Below are 19,573 nucleotides of genomic sequence, written 5' to 3'. Positions count from 1 at the left end.
TTTGTTGATCGAGGCTTCGTTAAAAAGTTAATAGCGTTTGAAGTTGCGCCTGTAGAACGGCAATCTGCGGACAGCTGCGTGCATGGGATAGTGGTTCTCACTGAGCATAAGGAACTCTACTTCCTGACGTATCGACAGCCATACAGATAGGTAAGTGAGAACCACTATCACGCGTACGCAGCTGTTCGCAGACAGGCGGAACTTTAAACGTTAATAACTTTTTAATGAAGCCTCAATCAACAAATTGCTATTCTTGATTTTCGTCTTATTTTGGCCTCTAGAATCTCCCAATAAAATTTTTCCCAAGTGTGGCCGAACACCCTGTATAAGTGTTTTGAAAACACGTTATGACCACGATGGCAGACAACGTGTTAAATAAAAAGTACTCAATCGATTTCGAGAGCCACTCCAATTCGCTGTATATTATTGGCATCGAGAATGAGGAAAATTTCAGTGTCCTATCATACTGTCGCGAAGTGTAATCCCCTTAAGAGTCGAGGCGAGTGTCCACAGCGCAATCGTGGCGGGTATTCCCACTCTTTTAGTCTGCGTATGCCTCCGCGTTATTCGTCGGCGTCTCAGCGTGCTTGCCGCAACACGAGCACGCGGCAACGACTGCTGACCCCTCATATTGATCGACCTGGATCCGTAGTTCGCTTGTATCCGATTGCGCGGCTCGGGTGGCGCTTCAACGGACTGTGCCGCGACGTTCTTCGACGCTTACACGCTAGCGTAGTCGCAACCACTGCACCTGTCCGCGCCGCAACGTTGTTCTCTGCCCTACGTGGTATCGTCCACCGCCATGCTTGTGGTGCAGTGTTCACGAAATCGGTCAGGAACAGTGAATCGTCGACGATAGTTTCGGTGATCTGGATTTGGTAAAGTCACAAGGGGTTCAAGACCCATCCACCGAAACCTCTTCGTTGCTGAACATTGGTTACTACGGTCGAGTACCCAGGATATTCCTGTATGAGTTGTGTACGTATCGGCGAGGATGTAATTGACGGTCTAGAGTTTCTTCTTCGGATGTTACTTTGTTCGAATAATAGGAAACTTTATCGAATCCTGCATGCCGGTATCTAGAGTGTAACTCGTGAATCGAAATGTCATGAGGAGAATGTATGGAACGTGATACGTTGAAATCGTGCGTGGGTCGTTTTGCTATGGATTGATCACTTTTGTACTCGTCAGGAATTTTTTTCAAATTGAAATACGTTGTTCTTGCGTAAATAGAGGGGCTTTATGTCACCGTTTTGCTGTTTTTAAAATTGTTTAAGATATACAGGCTCTCGATGCTGGCAGCTTTTATAGATTTCCATGAAAAGAGTTTCCGCAACAGATGATTTATCTTCTGTTTAACATAGGAACTTTGATTTTTTCGTATTTTAATGGTTAAGGGTTGTTCTTATTAATTTTCTGTTGTACTCTTAAAGTTATTTTTGCAACGCGAAGATGTTAGGGTAATTCTTATTTTGTAAATTTGACCATTGATTTTGCACAATTCGAAATTTTCGTATTTCTTGTACTTTAGTCTTCCGATTGCATGTTTCTAATTTCCGGAAGTTCCAAAATTTACGTTAGGTCAACCTGGCGAGAGCTGCGGTGTTCTACATTTTAAATAGGCGCACCGGCCGGTAAAGTCTAAAATTTCGAATATCTTTCGTACTACAATATTGCATTCGGAGAAATGGGATTATTAGTGTTTTCAGTATAAACATTTTCCTTGTTTAATAAATAGGTAACGAATTCTCATGTTCTTGATATTCACAAATATAATCTATGGAATGGAAAGTTTGTCGGTATATCAAATAACTTAATTATCAAACTTTAGACGAAGTTTTCTATTCCTTGGACAATTTTTATTGTTACTCCCCATCTTAATTTTTTCATTATTTCAATACTACTGTTTGACGTTTTATGTAGATAAGGTCACTTTCAGAATAAATAGGAAACGGTAATAACGTGAGATTACGCATTTTATTTTGGTTTTCTAGATTTGTAAAATGTTCACATGCAGCGTTTTCGACTACCTCGGAGACAAATTTTAATGGCAGATTCTAGAGGCCAAAATAAGATGAAAATCAAGAACACCAATTTGTTGATCGAGGCTTTTTTAAAAAGTTATTATCGTTTAAAATTCCGCCTGTAGAATGGCAATATGCGAACATCTGCGTACGCGTGATAGTGGTTCTCACTCACAAAACTGTATGGCTGACGATACGTCAGTAATTAGAGTTTCTCATGCTGAATGAGAATACTAGCACGCGCACGCAGTTGTTCGCAGATTGCCGTTCTACAGGCGGAACTGTAAACGTTAATAACTTTTTAACGAAGGTTCCAACAATAAATTGGTATTCTTGATTTTCGTCTTATTTTGGCCCCTAGAATCTCCCATTAAAATTTTTCCCCGAGATAGCCGAACACCCTGTATACTACATATAGCAGTTAAACACAACATAAGTCATGCCGGGGTTAATAAAAGAAAAATTGTTAGCTTTGAGAATTTGTTATGCATCGTCAATTGCACAGTTACAATATTAAAATATTGTTGCACAATTAATAGGTTAAGAATGTTCCGCCAGCACGCTAACAACGCGCAGCTCCGCTCGCGCATCTCCCCTTCCCGTTCTTCTTTTCTCACACACACACACACACACACAAAATAAAAACAATCACACACACACACTCCCCTCTTGGTTTTATTGTCAACCCACCTCCAATACCTCCTTGATATTTTTAAACAACTTTGGGCCGCTCACAGCCTTTGTTAAGCAATCCGCTCGCATGTTTTCGCTGCGTACATGTGTTATTCGGATGTTACCTTTCTTTACATTTTCTTTCACAAAACAACATCGTCTATTTAGCAACTTAGATCTAGCTTTAAAATTACCTCCCTTTGCTAATTTCACTACATTTAGACTATCACACTTAATTTCTGTCATTATATCTAATTCCCCAGTTATTTCTTTTATTAATCTATCTAACCAAATGATTTCTTTCACACTCTCAGTCATCGCCTCCAGTTCACTTTCTGTCGAAGATAATGCTATAATAGATTGTTTTTTACTCCTCCATTGAATTAAATCGCCATTCCTATAAACTAACAGACCTGTAAACGATCGCGCATCTTTGGTTGCATCCCATGAGGCATCCGTATAGCAATCTATTCTATTTCTCCCACCCTTTCTACCAAAACATAATCGGTAACCGATGGTCCCTTTTAAATATCGCAACACTCTTTTCAACCCACACATGTGTATCTCTTTTGGATCACTATTAAATTGCGATAAGCAACTAATCGCATATGCTATATCTGGTCTTGTATTTACACCCAAGAACATTAGTCTACCAATAAGCTCTTGGAAATCGTTCACATCGCATTTGTTGGAATTCTCATCATTGTCCATTTTCACGTTAACATCTATTGGGGTCGATACGCTATTACACTCATTCATGCCATACATAATCAGCAACTTCTCTATATGTATAGTTCCTCTGGTGCACATAAATTATTCCCTTCTCATGCTCTATTTGCAGTCCCAAAACATGTCTCGCAACACCCATACTTTTAATGTCTATTTTTTCATTGATTTTTCTCATGTATCGCTGTTCAATCTCGTCATACAAAATAATTTGTATCCGAAAGCTTCTCTACTGCGGCGATATTCCAATTATCGGCCATAGCGTAGCACGTGTTCGTTTTCCCTTAACCTCACTTTCAAATAACACTCTTTTTCTCTCACGTCTGGAACCACGCTCTGCTACCAAATATAGCATTGCATCGAGAAATACAAATCAAAAGTAAGACTGTACGAATATTAGCTCAAAATAAATTACTTAACCGATTAGTTTTAGGTTATACTCTTATATCGAGATAGTTTATTGTTTTCTCGGTTCGTACACAGACGAGGTATATGAGTAGACCTTACATCCAATGTATTGTTTCATTGTTTGAATTTTAAATCATTAAAATTTTTCAATCCGTCCAGCAGTTATGATTTTTTAAACATACTTATGAAATTTCGGAGACACATTCGTGGCCACACAGTATATTTTTGATAAAGAATTTTTTTCTCGAAAGTACGTAGGATTTCGGGGGTATGTGTATTCACCAAAAATGATTGTCTTATTTTGGTCTCTAGATTCTCTAGAGGTCGAAACCCTGTATATCGAGTTATCGGTGATCTTAAACGGTCGCAAATCATTAATTAGTCACTCAAGATTAGTTTGGCAAGTGAAGGCTAGAAAATACGCGTACTACGAAGGTTAATTGGCCCTTACAAACCCAAAAGAACTAAAAAGGTAGTTCGCGTGAAGAATTTAGCTAGTACCCGACAGGACGGTACGTTTCACTCTATCTACTGATAAATATTCAATGGCTGAAAATTTTCTGGACAGCTCTTTCTGAAATGATTCGAAGTTTATGTTACAATCTTTTTTAAGGATGCTCATTTCTGTCTTCTTTCCAAATATTTTACACAGACAAATAATACCTGAAAATTAAATTCGGAATTGTCGTTTCGTTCCTTCAAGTCTGAATTTTTTCAATTGGATAAACAAAATGGATTCTTCGAGTGCTTTGATTTATTTGGGGTTCAATAAATATAATACATTTAATGTGCAGGGGTTTCGTATTTTTCTGTACACACTTCAGCAGTGTGTTGTACAAGTAAAACTAAGACTAAAATGTTATATAACAAAAAATCCATAAATGCTTTGTTAAGAAATTATAACAAAAATATGAACTGTGGAACTCGGTTGAGATTCAGGAGATTAAAATAAGAAATGAAATTTATAATAAAATAAAATCAATCTTTTGCAAGCATTCGATATCGTGAGTTTGTTTGTAATTTACTGAACATAAACTTGAACAATAGTTCAAAATTTTATGACAACAAAAAGTTATCATCGAAGAAAGAATACTTCAGCATCCAAGATAAATGATAGAAACTAAACTCTGATAAAGAAATGTTTAAGTTATCCACATAATTCTACGTTAAAAATATTTTTTCGTGCCTAAACTAGCAGTTGCTCTTTTTAAACAAAATTTTAGTAAATTTGTTTGTTTTTTAAATAAAAGAACACTACATTTCATATTTTTGTCACAACTTCTTAACAAAACATTTATGAATTTTTTGTTATATAATACGTTAGTCTTATTTTTACTTGTAGAATACAATGCTGAAATGTGTATGGAAAAAGGCGGAACACCTTGTATATGCAGATAGTATTAATTTAATTAAAAAATAATTTTTTTACATAAAACGTGCCACGTTCACAATAAAAATATTACTTAAAAATTTTTGGCTGATTTTTGTAATTATTAATGTGATTATTGCGGAAGTGTATTTTTGTATATTTTTTCGGTTTCGTCCAGAAATTGTAAATGGCGATTACAACGACATTTTTCTAGTACTCTCTTATTCCAGACAATGAAGCCATTGAAAGCGAACGGAAACCTATAAAAATCCAAGTTTACGATCGGTTGGTAACTTTAAAATTGTATTAGAACCATTAGAAGGTTCTATAACCTTATCTTCACGCCTGAAATTTTCATAAACAAATTAGTTAAATCTTTAGCTGGCATCCTGACGCGTCGATCATGTAAATGGAATCATTTACGACATGTTGGTGTTTTCTAGGGAAATTGATGAATGTGTTGATGAATCAGTTGTGTGGGATAAATGAACAATTGATATGTGTGTTAGAAAACATTAATATTATGTTGCTAAGAAATTCTTCCAACACTTATAACAATAATTTTGAATCGTTTTAATGGTTGTATGTTGAAAAACTTGGAAATGATGTTGAAAAATTTCCTTAACAATCTAATTTCAATAATTATAAAAAACATTAAAGAAAACGAACAGAAAGTACGATGGATTTCGTTATTCTTAATATCAGAGAAAAATGACTAAAATAATGTATGAAAATAATAGAAGAGAATATAAACTAAATTTTTTTCAGTAGAATAAACCATTTTGAAACAAAAGATTTACCTAACGAAAACAAATTCGAATTACATCTTTGATAATTACTATCCAATATTCAAAATAAAATATTTGTATTCATTTTATTTACAAGTAAAATCAATTAATGTTATGCAATTCTCAAAAGTTATCAATAAAATTCTGTTTTCAAAATCAGAACGGAACTGTGCACGTTACTTCGAGCAACAGGTGCTTAAATTTTAGTAGCGTATTACTATATGTTTCAATATTGACGTAATATGCATTTGGCAACAGGGCTACGCTTAGAAAAAAAAGAAATTATCACTCATACTCTCGACATTTTTTCAAATTGTAACAAATAGAAATATTCAGTAGTCCAATGGAGTACTTGTATTTTGTAGTAATCCTAATGGTAATTGCATTATTAAAAAATTTACAAGTACTAAGGTTCATTTATTAAACAGGGTGTTTGGCCACCCCTGGGAAAAATTTTAATGGGAGATTCTGAGGGTCAAAATAAGACGAAAATCAAGAATGCCAATTTCTTAATGGAGGCTTCGTTAAGAAGCTATTAACGTTTAAAGTTTCGCCCGCAGTGAATTTTTTTCTCGAAAATGTCCAGGATTTTGGGAGTATGTCTATTCACCAAACATGATTGTAATTGACCCCCGCGATCGAAAATAATTTTTCCAAAACGATTCGAAATTTTATTTTCGCCGAAAAATTGGTCCATCTTCCAGAATTTGTTTCTCGAAAGTGCGTAGGATTTCGAGGGTATGTGTATTCACCAAAAATGGTTGTATTTGACCTTAGAATCTAGAAATAATTTCTTTAGAACTATTCGAAATTTTTTTTAGACACCTACCCTCTGTCGATTTTTCTTAAAAATTCATTTTTCATTTTTAATAAATTTCTTTGACGTTGAACGGAAATTTTGTCTAATACTTTTTTGTAGGTACCCATCAGTTCTCCCTCAGAAAACACTTTCATTGAAATATATGCACTACTGTAGGAGTTATGACTGTTTGAAAATTGGACCACCTTTATGGAGGTTTTCACACTTTACGGGGTTAAGGAACAACTTTTCAAATATTCTTGGAATATCTACATAGTCTACACTAAAATACGCGTTGTTTGCGTTTGAAACATTATAATCCTCCAATCCGTTCAGGAGTTATGATGTTTCAAAGATTTGCATGACATTTTGAAGAACCATTTCAGGCCTCAGATTATATTTTCGGTAAGGAATTTTTTTTCTCGAAAGTGCGTCGGATTTCGAGGGTAGGTCTATTCACCAAAAATGATTGTAATCGACCCTCGCAACTAAAAATAATTTTTTCAGAATGATATGAAATTTTTGAATAACTTTTTAATGAAGCCTCAATCAAGAAGTTGATATTCTTGATTTTCGTTTTATTTTGGCCTCTAGAATCTTCCATTATAATTTTTAGAAATTTTTTAAAGTATTACAAACATTTTTTATGAATACATATGTATATCACCGGAATCGTACCTACTTTCCAGAAAAAAATTCAGGTAGGTGCTGAAATTTTTCGGCGAAAAAAAATGTCTTAAATCGTTTAAAAAAAATTATTTTAGGTTGCAGGGGTCGATTACAATCATTTTTGGTCATTACATATACATCCGAAATCCTTCGCACTTTCGAGAAAAAAATTCCTTATGAAAATCTAATGTCTGACAAGAACAGGAATGTTTCCCTAAACAGGCGTGTGTTTAAAATATCATTACTCCTGAACAGATTGAACGATTTTAATGTTTCAAACGGCAAAGTTTTGAAACTAAACTACTACTAGGTGAAGAATATGTAGAAATCGCAAAAATATTGGAAAAGTTGAGACTTGACCCCGCAAAATGAGAAAAACCCCATAAAAGTGGCCCAATTTTCAAACAGCCATAACTCCTACAATAGTTAATATATTTCAATGAAACTTTTTTCTAAAGTAGAGCTTATAGGTACCTACAAAAAAGTATTCGGTATCCTTTCTGTAGGACGTCAAACAAAATTACTAGCATTCAAAAACGAATTTTTAAGAAAAATCAACAAGGGGTGTCTAAATTTTTCGGCGAATAAAGCAAATTTCAAATCGTTCTGGAAAAATTAGTTTCCGTTGCGGGGGTCAATTACAATCATTTTTGGCCAATAAACATACCCCCGAAACCCTACGCGTTTTCGAGAAAAAAATTCAGTATGACCAGAACTTTAAACGTTAATAACTTTTTAACGAAGCCTCAATCAACAAATTGGTATTCTTGATTTTCGCACTATTTTGGTCTCTAGCATCTCCCATTACAATTTTTACCAGGGGTGGCCGAACACCCTGTGTAAGCGTTGAAAAACATCAAGGCAGTTAACGTATTAATTTAAGTTCGATGTATTTTTGAATTCCTCAAGAGAATCCAATATGGAGGTTGAATCTTCGACTAAACTACATTCAAGAGTCATGCTAATGTTTACATTATAGAACAAGTGATGCCAGTATACAGGGTGTTCGGCCACCTCTAGCAAAAATTTTAATGAGCGATAGTAGAGGCCAAAATAAGACGAAAATCAAGTATACTAATTTGTTGATGGAGGCTTCGTTACAAATTTATTAACATTTAAAGTTCCGCCTGAATCATGGCAACCATCGAGCATATGCGTAAGCGTGGGAGGTCAGGAGACGATGTATTACAGGAACCGAGCTTACCGACTTATCGATCGCCTTTCGTGTCTGCGTCAACTCTCAGGACGGCGAATGTGGTACGTTGAATGAAATCCGACAGCCCCTCGTTTTTGCGTCAACTCCCAGGAAGGTAAACGCATATCGTCGAATAGGATTCAACCTGTCTTATGAACATCCAGAGGGGCATATCAATACTCGCCCGACAAGATGTTCACAGAGAGAGGGTGAATGCCTCTTTTAACACACACATTTTTTTCTGTATAAAAATCACCCACACGCGAGCATACACGCATCGCGATTGTCCCGTCCGCGAATGTCCACATGTATGTGCACCGCGATTGTCCCGACCGCGAGTGTCCACAAATAAATACTGTTGCACACGAACCATCATACTTTTTTTCCAAAAAAAAACCACACGCGAGCATACGCGCACCGCGATTGTCCCGTCCGCGAGTGTCCACGTGTACGCGCACCGCGATTGTCCCGTCCGCGAGTGTCCACATACACAGAGAGAACTGCCTCACAAAAGATGTTCCACGTGGCCACCATTCTCTTGTAGGCACAGCTGCATTCTTCTCTGGAAATTTCGTCGCATATTTTCTAAATGAGCCCCTTCTCGTGACTCAATAATACCAGCTGAAAACGTAATCCGGCAATTGAGTTCGTCGAGCGAGTTTACTGGTGTTGAGTAAACTAAATCCTTTAAGTGACCCCAGTAGAAAAAATCAAGGGGGTTCAAATCAGGTGAACGAGCAGGCCACAGCTGAGGTCCTCCTCGTCCAATCCACTTGTTTTTAAAGTACGCGTTTAAATGCCCGCGTACTGCCAGTGTGGAATGGGGCGGTGCACCATCGTGCATGTACCACATGTTTCTGCGTACATGTAGTGGTACATCCTCCAGAAGGCTTGGCAACTGCGTTTCCAAAAATTCCAGGTACAATTGTCCTGTTAATCGTTGTGGCAAGACCACAGGACCAATAATTTTACTGCCAAGTATGCCTGCCCAAATATTGACAGAAAACTGGCGTTGTGTATTTATTGCGTAAACCGCGTGTGGGTTTTCTTCTGCCCAAATATGGGCATTGTGTGTGTTTATGTTGCATTTTTTCCCGTTCCGCGCCGCGCACTACACAACACAAACCGCGTACCACACACTACACTGCACTACACAACACTACACAACACAACTTAATATAAACCGCGGATTTCGATTCCACGCACTATCGCGCAATAAAAAAATAAAACTGGAAAAAAATTTATAATTAGTAAATCTGATTAATGACTGAATATTAATTCAGATTGTAGAGTTCGAGAGCTATTGAATGTCCGTATTCGTTGGCGACTGCCTTCGAAATGAGAAAAGACAAACGATGACGAGTGGCGAGAAAAGCAGACACATTATTAAAGTGCCGAACGCGCGGCTTACGAAGCATACATTGTAAAGCCCCGACATTTTTACTTTCCGATTTATGTAGGCATAAGTACGATAATGGAAAAAAATGTCCAGAATTTTGTTTACAGAAATACACGTTTTAAAACTCCCCGATCATAAATATTTCTTTTTACTTAATATTTAAAATATGACACCCAGAACGTACATGGAAATTGTTACGATGGAGGACCCTCAGCTGTGGCCTGCTCGTTCACCTGATTTGAACCCCCTTGATTTTTTCTACTGGGGTCACTTAAAGGATTTAGTTTACTCAACACCAGTAAACTCGCTCGACGAACTCAATCGCCGGATTACGTTTTCAGCTGGTATTATTGAGTCACGAGAAGGGGCTCATTTAGAATATATGCGACGAAATTTCCAGAGAAGAATGCAGCTGTGCCTACAAGAGAATGGTGGCCACGTGGAACATCTTTTGTGAGGCAGTTCTCTCTATGTATGTGGACACTCGCGGACGGGACAATCGCGGTGCGCGTACACGTGGACACTCGCAGACGGGACAATCGCGGTGCGCGTGTATTATTTAATTGAATAGTGGTGCTCGTCGAAAAGTATTTACTTGTGGACACTCGCGGTCGGGACAATCGTGGTGCGCGTACACGTGGACACTCGCGGACGGGACAATCGCGGTGCGCGTATGCTCGCGTGTGGTTTTTTTTTGGAAAAAAAGTATGATGGTTCGTGTGCAACAGTATTTATTTGTGGACACTCGCGGTCGGGACAATCGCGGTGCACATACACGTGGACATTCGCGGACGGGACAATCGCGATGCGTGTATGCTCGCGTGTGGGTGATTTTTATACAGAAAAAAATGTGTGTGTTAAAAGAGGCATTCACCCTCTCTCTGTGAACATCTTGTCGGGCGAGTATTGATATGCCCCTCTGGATGTTCATAAGACTGGTTGAATCCTATTCGACGATATGCGTTTACCTTCCTGGGAGTTGACGCAAAAACGAGGGGCTGTCGGATTTCATTCAACGTACCACGTTCGCCGTCCTGAGAGTTGACGCAGACACGAAAGGCGATCGATAAGTCGGTAAGCTCGGTTCCTGTAATACATCGTCTCCTGACCTCCCACGCTTACGCGTATGCTCGATGGTTGCCATGATTCATGCGGAACTTTAAATGTTAATAACTTTGTAACGAAGCCTCCATCAACAAATTAGTATACTTGATTTTCGTCTTATTTTGGCCTCTACTATAGCTCATTAAAATTTTTGCTAGAGGTGGCCGAACACCCTGTATAAAAGATTGCTGTAAAAAATAAAAATATACTTTTGCTTTTAATTGCCAAATAAGTTACAAGCACACCGTACACATAAATCTTTAAAGTTTATTAAAAGTAAATGAATTAAGATTTTTTAAAATTTATTTAAAAGTAAGTTTGTGTCAGATATTATTATGTTAATAGATTTCTTCTCCGTCGATTGGATAAAGTTATTGAAATCTCGTACAGATTTTTAGCATTAAACGTCCGAGATTTTTGGAATATTTACTCTCTTCTCATTCCTCGCATGGCTATGTTATTCCAACGGGATTGCCAGCAAAGTTTGTATAGAATGTCTACGTATTATGTAGAGTTGCATGCTCTCTGCGCGTATTTTCCATTATGCATTTCATGTCAGAAGTCCATTTCATCTTCCGTCGTGCAAACATTTATATTCCCGACGACGAGTCGTTTAACCGATCGTCTTGCATATTGTTCTGTCGATCAATTGCTTCGCCACATGGTTGAAATTCACGATATTATGGGAAATTCTGTTCCACAAAAACACTATAGCGACGCAAATTCAATCAAATGAGAAATTTATTTCAAATCATAATTTAAAATTAATCAATTGAGTAATTTCAGCGGAATTTATGTCAAATAGTAATTTAAAAATAATCATTCGAACAATCTGAACGAAATTTATTTTAAATAATAATTTAAAAATAATCATTTTAACTAATGTTAATCGGTATTTTACAAACAATGTATTTCAATTAATTTTAAGTTCTTCATTTGGTCAATTAATAGTAAATTAAAATATGTACTGCTTATTCGTCAGAAAATTAATTAAAATTAACGTTGAGAAAAAGCATTGAATGGAATAAATAGTTTCACGTGTAAAAGTTGATCCAATACTAATCGTCAGTTTACGTTTCATGAATAGTAACGCTTAATAACAATAATAAACACAAACCATAATAGTGAATGGATTCTAAGAAGCGTTCTAAGAAACGTAGCAAGAAGTGTAGCAATAATATAAAGGGAGACAAAGCATATTAAAAACAAATAAGTAATAATAAATAACGGTGTCAAATAACAAATAATTTATTTCGTGAAGTGGTAAATAAACCATTCAATTGGAAATACGTTAATTCACTTTTCATATGAAATATGTTCAATTATGTATGTTTAAAAGTTCTATTGTATTTGTTCTCTGCATTAACTGCAAAAAACTTTTATGCATTATCGTTTACATCATTGTTTTAGAGCGTGTTTTGTTATGCATGAATAATTTTCACCTACGTTTATTAGTATCTATGTGGAAAATTGTCGGTTTAACAATAATATGACAGACAGATAATAGCATTTGTATCTTATGGTTATGGGAGTATTAATTACTACTGGAAATTTATTAATATTTGTTTTAATGACGTTTACTGAGCAATTTCTTTGGAATATAATAAAAATGTATATGTTTGAAATTCCTCTGAAAAGAATAATAAAAATACGATCTTGAAAGGGCTCAAGCTGTGATTAGAACAAAGTTAATTAGTTGTTCAAGGTTATTGAGAGGATCCCCATTATATCGATTGACTATACCAGTGGTTCTCAAATTATGAACCGTGGGATATTTTAAATTTGTTTTTAATACGGTCATTCATGTCTCTATAAGTTAATATTTGGATTTAAAATTTGTAAGTTTGCTTAAAACTCAAAATAATTAAAAGCTATTTACGATCTAACATGTTGCAGAAGCGTTTAACAAATTTATCTATATTGCGTATAGAAAATGATATTATGGTTAGTTTGAGATTGATGAATAAGGTAAAAGTATCAGACGATATGATTTAATTTTGTTATTATATGCACTAACATTTATGAAATTTTTCAGTTATAATGTTGCATTGTTATTTTACTATTTAGTTATGTTTTTTAATTTTCTTTTGTAATAAGTTGCAGTCTTAGTGCTGTATGACTATTATAACAAATACAATTATTGTATTTTATTTTAAAAAGTCATTATGTTGGTGCAGTGAGAAAAAACAAGCGATTAGAAGTAATAAACGATAATATATTTAATACGAATACATAGTAGGAATATATGTATGTTAATAATTATTAACGTAAATAAGAACAAAATATAACACACACGGCGCATACAGCGAGCAAGCTGAGACTACAAGGGCGCCGCCCAACGGTGGCCTCAATAACACGCGTTTTTCGGCTGATTCACGCGCGCGAATTATAACTAGTCTACACATTATTTACATATGCAGTCGGTGTTTAGCGTTTATGTTTAGAAGTAATGTATTTTCTAAATTATGTTCACTAATACTAGTCACAAATGAGAACATTCAAAACATTAACCCTAAAGTGGATTATTGGAGCCGCTGTGGCCCTCAGCAAGTTTAAAATAATAATTATTTCATATATGTCAATGTAATTATTTGAAATTTATGTAATCTTCTATTAGTTCATTATTTTTTAAATACTTTAAAGGAAAGTTGATTTCCATTTACCAATTTGGTAAAAATCAACATTAAGTAAAATAATTCAGTTGAGATTGAGAGTCTACTTAAGGGTTAAATGCTCGTTTCACATTGATATCTTTCTCACGAAAGTATTTGTTATACATTCCATTATCTTTATAACTTTTACAAGATTATCACTAACAGATAACAATATATAATATTGTGCAACGAATAAATAAATTTAACTCTAAGCTAATCACAGAAACGTTTTGTGTACGATATCAGTACTACTGACTAATTCATTGCTATTCTTTGCGAAAACAAATTTTCCCACGCACTCCATCTGATTTGCTAATGTTCGTATGCAACCAGAACTTTGTATAAAACGGTTCAAAGCCTTAACCTCAAACCTATTTAACAATCAATAGTGAATATGTTTGCAAAAACTTTTCCAAAAGCGGAATTCAACTGTTTCTGTTTAACTGAAACTATTTCTCATTTTTAGAAAATAAAAATGTTCTATCTACGCATAAATATATGGAATATAAAATTGTTTTCTACGATCAGAAAAGGTAAAAGTAAAAAAGTAACTGTTATATCAGAACCAATTGAAAGTTTTAACAGTTTCATTCAAGTCTTGTTCCCAAGTTTATATTACTATAATCCGAAAAATGAGCTAAACGTGTGCTTAAATCCACTCAACGAAAATTTCAGTTACTCGAATGAAAAGTTAGAAGTAGTGCAGATAATTAGTGGATTCCTATTACGTAAATTCACCGGATTATACGAATTGCTTGTCTCTCGTTGGGTCCATTTAAATGGAGTTTGCCTGCAAATACGAGCGTCGTTCGAAAAAGAGTGACGCGACCCCCCGTGGAGTTTATGCGTCACTCGAATTCGACTGACATGGCAGCGAATGTGTTGAGACGATTCCGTCGGAGACTTCTATCGAATCTTCTCGCTTGAAATTCTTTCAGGTTAGCCAGCCCCTACGGTCACGGACGGTGACGTAAAATCGACGGGAGGACGTGGTGCTGTTCAATGCGTAACGCAGAGCGTCGCAGGTAAATGAAATTGCGACGCTGCGACGGAAACCACAGTTCCTCGTAGCAGAGCGTTGGAACGACCACCCACCTCACGATTCGTTCAACTGAGTGTCCGTGCGTTCCTTTGGAGACTCGTTGCTGTCAGTAACAACGATAAGGGACAAGAATCTTCGTCGGAGTCTCGAAAGGTATGAAAACTCGTTTCTTTCGAGAAAAGACAATGTCAACCCTTTGTGTTCCATTGGCGCCGCTGATTATGGCAACAGAAATTGAATTTAATGGGGAAAATTTTGATGGGAGATTCTAGACGCCAAAACAAGACGAAAATCAAGAATATTAATTTGTTGATGGAGGCTCTGTTAAAAAGTTATTAACGTTTAAAGTTCTGCCCGTACTGAATTTTTTTCTAGAAAGTGGGTAAGAATTCGAAAGTAGGTCCATTCACCAAAAATGATTGTAATTGACCCCCGAAAATAATTTTTCCAGAACGATTTGAAATTTTTTAATTTTGTCGAAAAATTTAGGCACTACTTTCTTAAAAATTTGTTTTTCATTTTTAATAAATTTGTTTTACGCTCTACAGAAAAGATATCTAATATTTTTTTGTAGGTACCTATGGGCTCTGCTTCAGAAAGAAATTTAAATGAGATACTTTTACTATTGTAGGAGTTATGGCCGTTTGAAAATTGGACCAGTTTTAGGGGGTTTTTCTCATTTTACGGTGTCAAGGAATAACTTTTTCAATATTGTTAGAATTTCTACATATTCTCCACTAAAATATGCGTCGTTTGCATTTTGAAAAATTAAAATCCTCTAATCCGTTCAGGAGTTATGCCATTTTAAAGATATGCTAGAAATTTCAGGGAAGCATTTCTGGCCTCACATTAGATTTTAGGTAATGAATTTTTTTCTCGAAATTGCGTAGGATTTAGGGGTATGTCTTTTCACCAAAAATGATTGTAATTGATACCCGCAACCGAATATAATTTTTTCAGAATGATTAGAAATTTTTTAATTTAATTTTTTAATAACTTTTTAACGAAGTCTCAGTCAAGAAATTGATATTCTTGATTTTCGTCTTAGTTTGGCCTCTAGAATCTCCCATTAAAATTTTTCCCAGGGGTGGCCGAGCAGCCTGTATAAATAAGATTTAAATTATAGGTATTTATATATTTTTCTTACAAACGAATATTTTTTTATTTTTAAAAGTCACAAAATTGCATTTGATATTTATAGTTGCTCATATTAATGAAGACTCACGAAATGTAAAGGGTTAAAAATGGAACAATTTTAGACAGAAGTTGAAAAGCTTTCGAAAATAACTGTTTCAATTGAAAATCTTTTATTCTGAATAACTTTTATGTAAAACCGATGTTATATCGGTTCTATAATTGTTATTTTTCGGTTCTATGTTAATTATGTTTTCATGTTATAGGTCTAATTCTTATATTATTATTTTGATATTTAATAATTCCATTACATTTTTAAACAAAATTTTAATATGTATCTGCAAATAATTTCAAGCGTGTAAAGTATATATATATATGTGGCTGAAGAAAAAAGTTCTTCTCTTATTGATAAAAGATAATATTGAAACATTTTCTAATTTGTTTACTAATTCCAAAATTTATTTATTGTGTGTTATCGTCTAAAATGTTATTATAATTCAATTTTATAAGGAATATATTATTACAGTACATTATACAGGGAGATAAATAATTTTTCTACGTTCACCTACAATATATGATTGTTTTGGAATCAAATAATATCGGTTCTTCAGAATTGAAACCGAAATCAATATGTAATCAATTTCTTTATAACTGTTTCAAGAACTAAAACTGACATCATAACTGTTTACAATCCCTGATTTTTTAAATCGACGGGAATTCAATATTTGTTTACATTATGATTGCTCACAAGTTCTCAGGAATGAGAGAGTAATATTGATTTACTCGAGGAGCGATAGGAAAGTTATAAAAAATGTGGAGAGTACTCCTTACAGCGCACAGTGAACCAGAATTGAATTTTATTTGCTCAGACTTTCAACTCAACACATTATTTAATAATTCTTGAACCAATTAGTTTCATTATTTTTTAATTTTATTAAAAATATATAATTATTTTTCTGTTCAAGTTGGTTAAGATATTTTAATAAGTATGAGTGTCATATTACAATAAAGTAAAACTTCCAAATAAAGCCACATTTTGTCTATTTTAAATGACTTTTTAAATTCTTAATGATTCTTTCTTTAAATATCAATTTCTGTAGATATATCATGACCCAGTTCATTACAAGAAAAATGTTGTATTCTGTGTTCAGTAAACTTAAAATAAAATTGCAATTCTTTATCGAGCCATTTCTCTTTTCTTGTTATAAAATTCTAATGGATAGATTACTTTACTTCGTATTTTTGCATTGAACTGTATTTATTATAACACTTCCATTGATTTTCTATTATGTTCTGAATCCTTAGAAGCGTAGAATCATGCTGCCAAAGAATAGTTGGTTTTCGATGATTTTAAAAATTTGTTTATTTTTAACATTCTTCTTTATTCCAGTAATTATACTAGTAAACTACATTGTAAAGTAAAAAATTTAGAAATCAAAATGCACTTTCTTCAAAACAAAATGACATATTTCCTTGTACTCGTATAAATTTCTTAAAACATTTTGTGTAGAAAAGTATTGAGGTGTAATGTTTAAATAATCGATATTCCGTGAGTTATCACACATTTTTGATAAGTATTTTTGTACGTTCAATATTTGCTTACTGAAGAGAAACCAACGATTGAAATGTTCGAAATTGTCGGTATGCAATTTGACAAATGTTTATTTTTATGTACAAAATGCAAAGAAATGTGCGATTCCTATTCAATATCGCAGTTAATATTCCGGGTTTACAATAATAGCACATCATCTTCCGATTCGCATAACAACACACGTAAACACAAAAAATCTATTCAAACATTTTTATACATATATCGTGCAGTAAATAAACTCATAGATGAAGTAACAAAGTATCTCGAAAATATTCTTTAATAATTTCAACGAGAAGCTTGAAAATAAAAGAAACGTCATTAGTAAGATTTTTGCTTCGCTTCTATTTTTTCTATGGTTTTTTAATAACGTCAAAAATTGTTATATTTTGCCGATTTTATTTATTTAATATGCATTAAATGTTACTTTTTCATTCTCACTAAAAAAATATTCTACAAACGTATTTTTTACGTGATTTGCTTTCGAACTTCCTTCTCTTCATCCATTGTAATTTTCACTTTAGTGTAAACTATTGATGATTAATAGATTCTTGAATTGGTATCTCTATTTCTAACGTAATTGTGAAGAATGCAATATTTTATAATGTCCATAACAAAAAACAATTTTACATTTAACAGTTTATGTAAATCTCTCCATTTATTAAATAAAATATATGTATTAACACAGTAATTTGTTTTTCATCGCTTTAAGTACGTTTTAACGGTATAAAATAAGTGTTTCCATTATTGATCGGACCCTCATTAACGACCTCTTACTTATATTGTTTTATTTAAAGTAATAATAGGAAGAATACGTAGTACAAAAGCTGCAAATGTTGCATTTAGAATTATATTATTTGTTATTGCATATATTATTTCGTTTGTTAGTACACATTTACTTCTAAATACATTAGCATATATGTTAAGATTTGGCCGTTTGCATAATTATTGTAAAATAAAGGGTGCAAATAATTTTTCTATAAATAGTAGATATTTTACTTAGATATCATCGTATATTGGTAAAAAGATATTAATTTTGAGTAATCAATATTTTTATGCGTCCAATAATGGGAACACGTAGGTACTATACAATTTTTTTGAGGTTAGAAAATACGATTCAGCTGGCACGTCTGGCTATTACTTACTGTTTCTACTTCTACCGATGGCGAAGTCTCTTTTACATTTTCAAACTCGATTTTCTCGAAAACGAAGCATCATATGAAAAAATGTTATATTCTCTCTTCGACTTATTTTTTTATTAAGAATCGCCTCTCTCTCGGTAGTACTACGAATTATGGAACATTTTGTGTACAGAGTGTTCCGTAACTAGTGTAAGAACCGGAAATGGGAAGTAGCTGAGACAATTCTGCACAACAATTTCCTTTGCAAAAATGTCGGATGGGGAGCGTGGGCTCTTCGAGTTCGGACGGCCCTGAGCGCGCGGTAGGCGCGCGCCGTGATTGGTCAACGTTTTTCGTTAATAATTCAAAAACGAAGTCCCATCCGACATTTTTGCAAAGGAAATTGTTGTTCAGAATCGTCTCAGCCACCCCCCATTTCCGGTTCTTACACTAGTTACGGGACACCCTGTATATCTTTCGGAAATGAACACTTATTTAGTGCTTACTCATCTTCGATCTTGGGTTGTATATAATAAATACATTTATTAAATACATAGATTGTGTGCAATGCGTTTTTGAACTGTATACGGTGTACCGTAATTCATGGTACAGTCGAAAACAAGTCAATTCCACATATGAAAATATATAAAACATATTTAAAATAATAGATTTTGAAAATACGTGAAAATAAAATTTTGAAAATCAGAATATCAAAAACATTTTCCAATAAGAAAATATTACAGTAGCTTGCATATTTTCATAGTTTATTATCTCGAGAACGGAATTTCGTATAAAAAATTGTATTCGATAGATTCAACTTACTTTCAAACCAGGAATTAATTTCTTTTCGATTTCATTACGTATTATAAAACGCGCTGTAC

At 34.3% G+C, this 19,573-nt stretch overlaps 1 protein-coding gene across 2 annotated transcripts in view; it reads left to right on the top strand.

The window, feature by feature from the left end:
* The first annotated feature begins 734 nt into the window (after positions 1 to 734).
* LOC122400371 (protein quiver) overlaps positions 735 to 19,573 on the top strand; it is a 49,222-nt gene continuing 30,383 nt past the window's right edge. The window contains exons 1-2 of one of the 2 annotated variants that reach the window (XM_043401805.1): positions 735 to 978; positions 14,746 to 15,002. The gene's annotated coding sequence lies outside the window, so the exon portion shown is untranslated. The remainder of the gene's footprint in view (positions 979 to 14,745; positions 15,003 to 19,573) is intronic. The other variant, XM_043401803.1, reaches the window with a different exon arrangement.

The sequence above is a fragment of the Colletes gigas genome, unplaced genomic scaffold, assembly GCF_013123115.1.
Source record: "Colletes gigas isolate AHSC1104 unplaced genomic scaffold, ASM1312311v1 Colletes_gigas_Sc00017, whole genome shotgun sequence".
Lineage (NCBI taxonomy): Eukaryota > Metazoa > Arthropoda > Insecta > Hymenoptera > Colletidae > Colletes > Colletes gigas.
The sequence above is the reverse complement of the archived record's forward strand: the minus strand, read 5'-3'. Positions and strand labels throughout refer to the sequence as shown.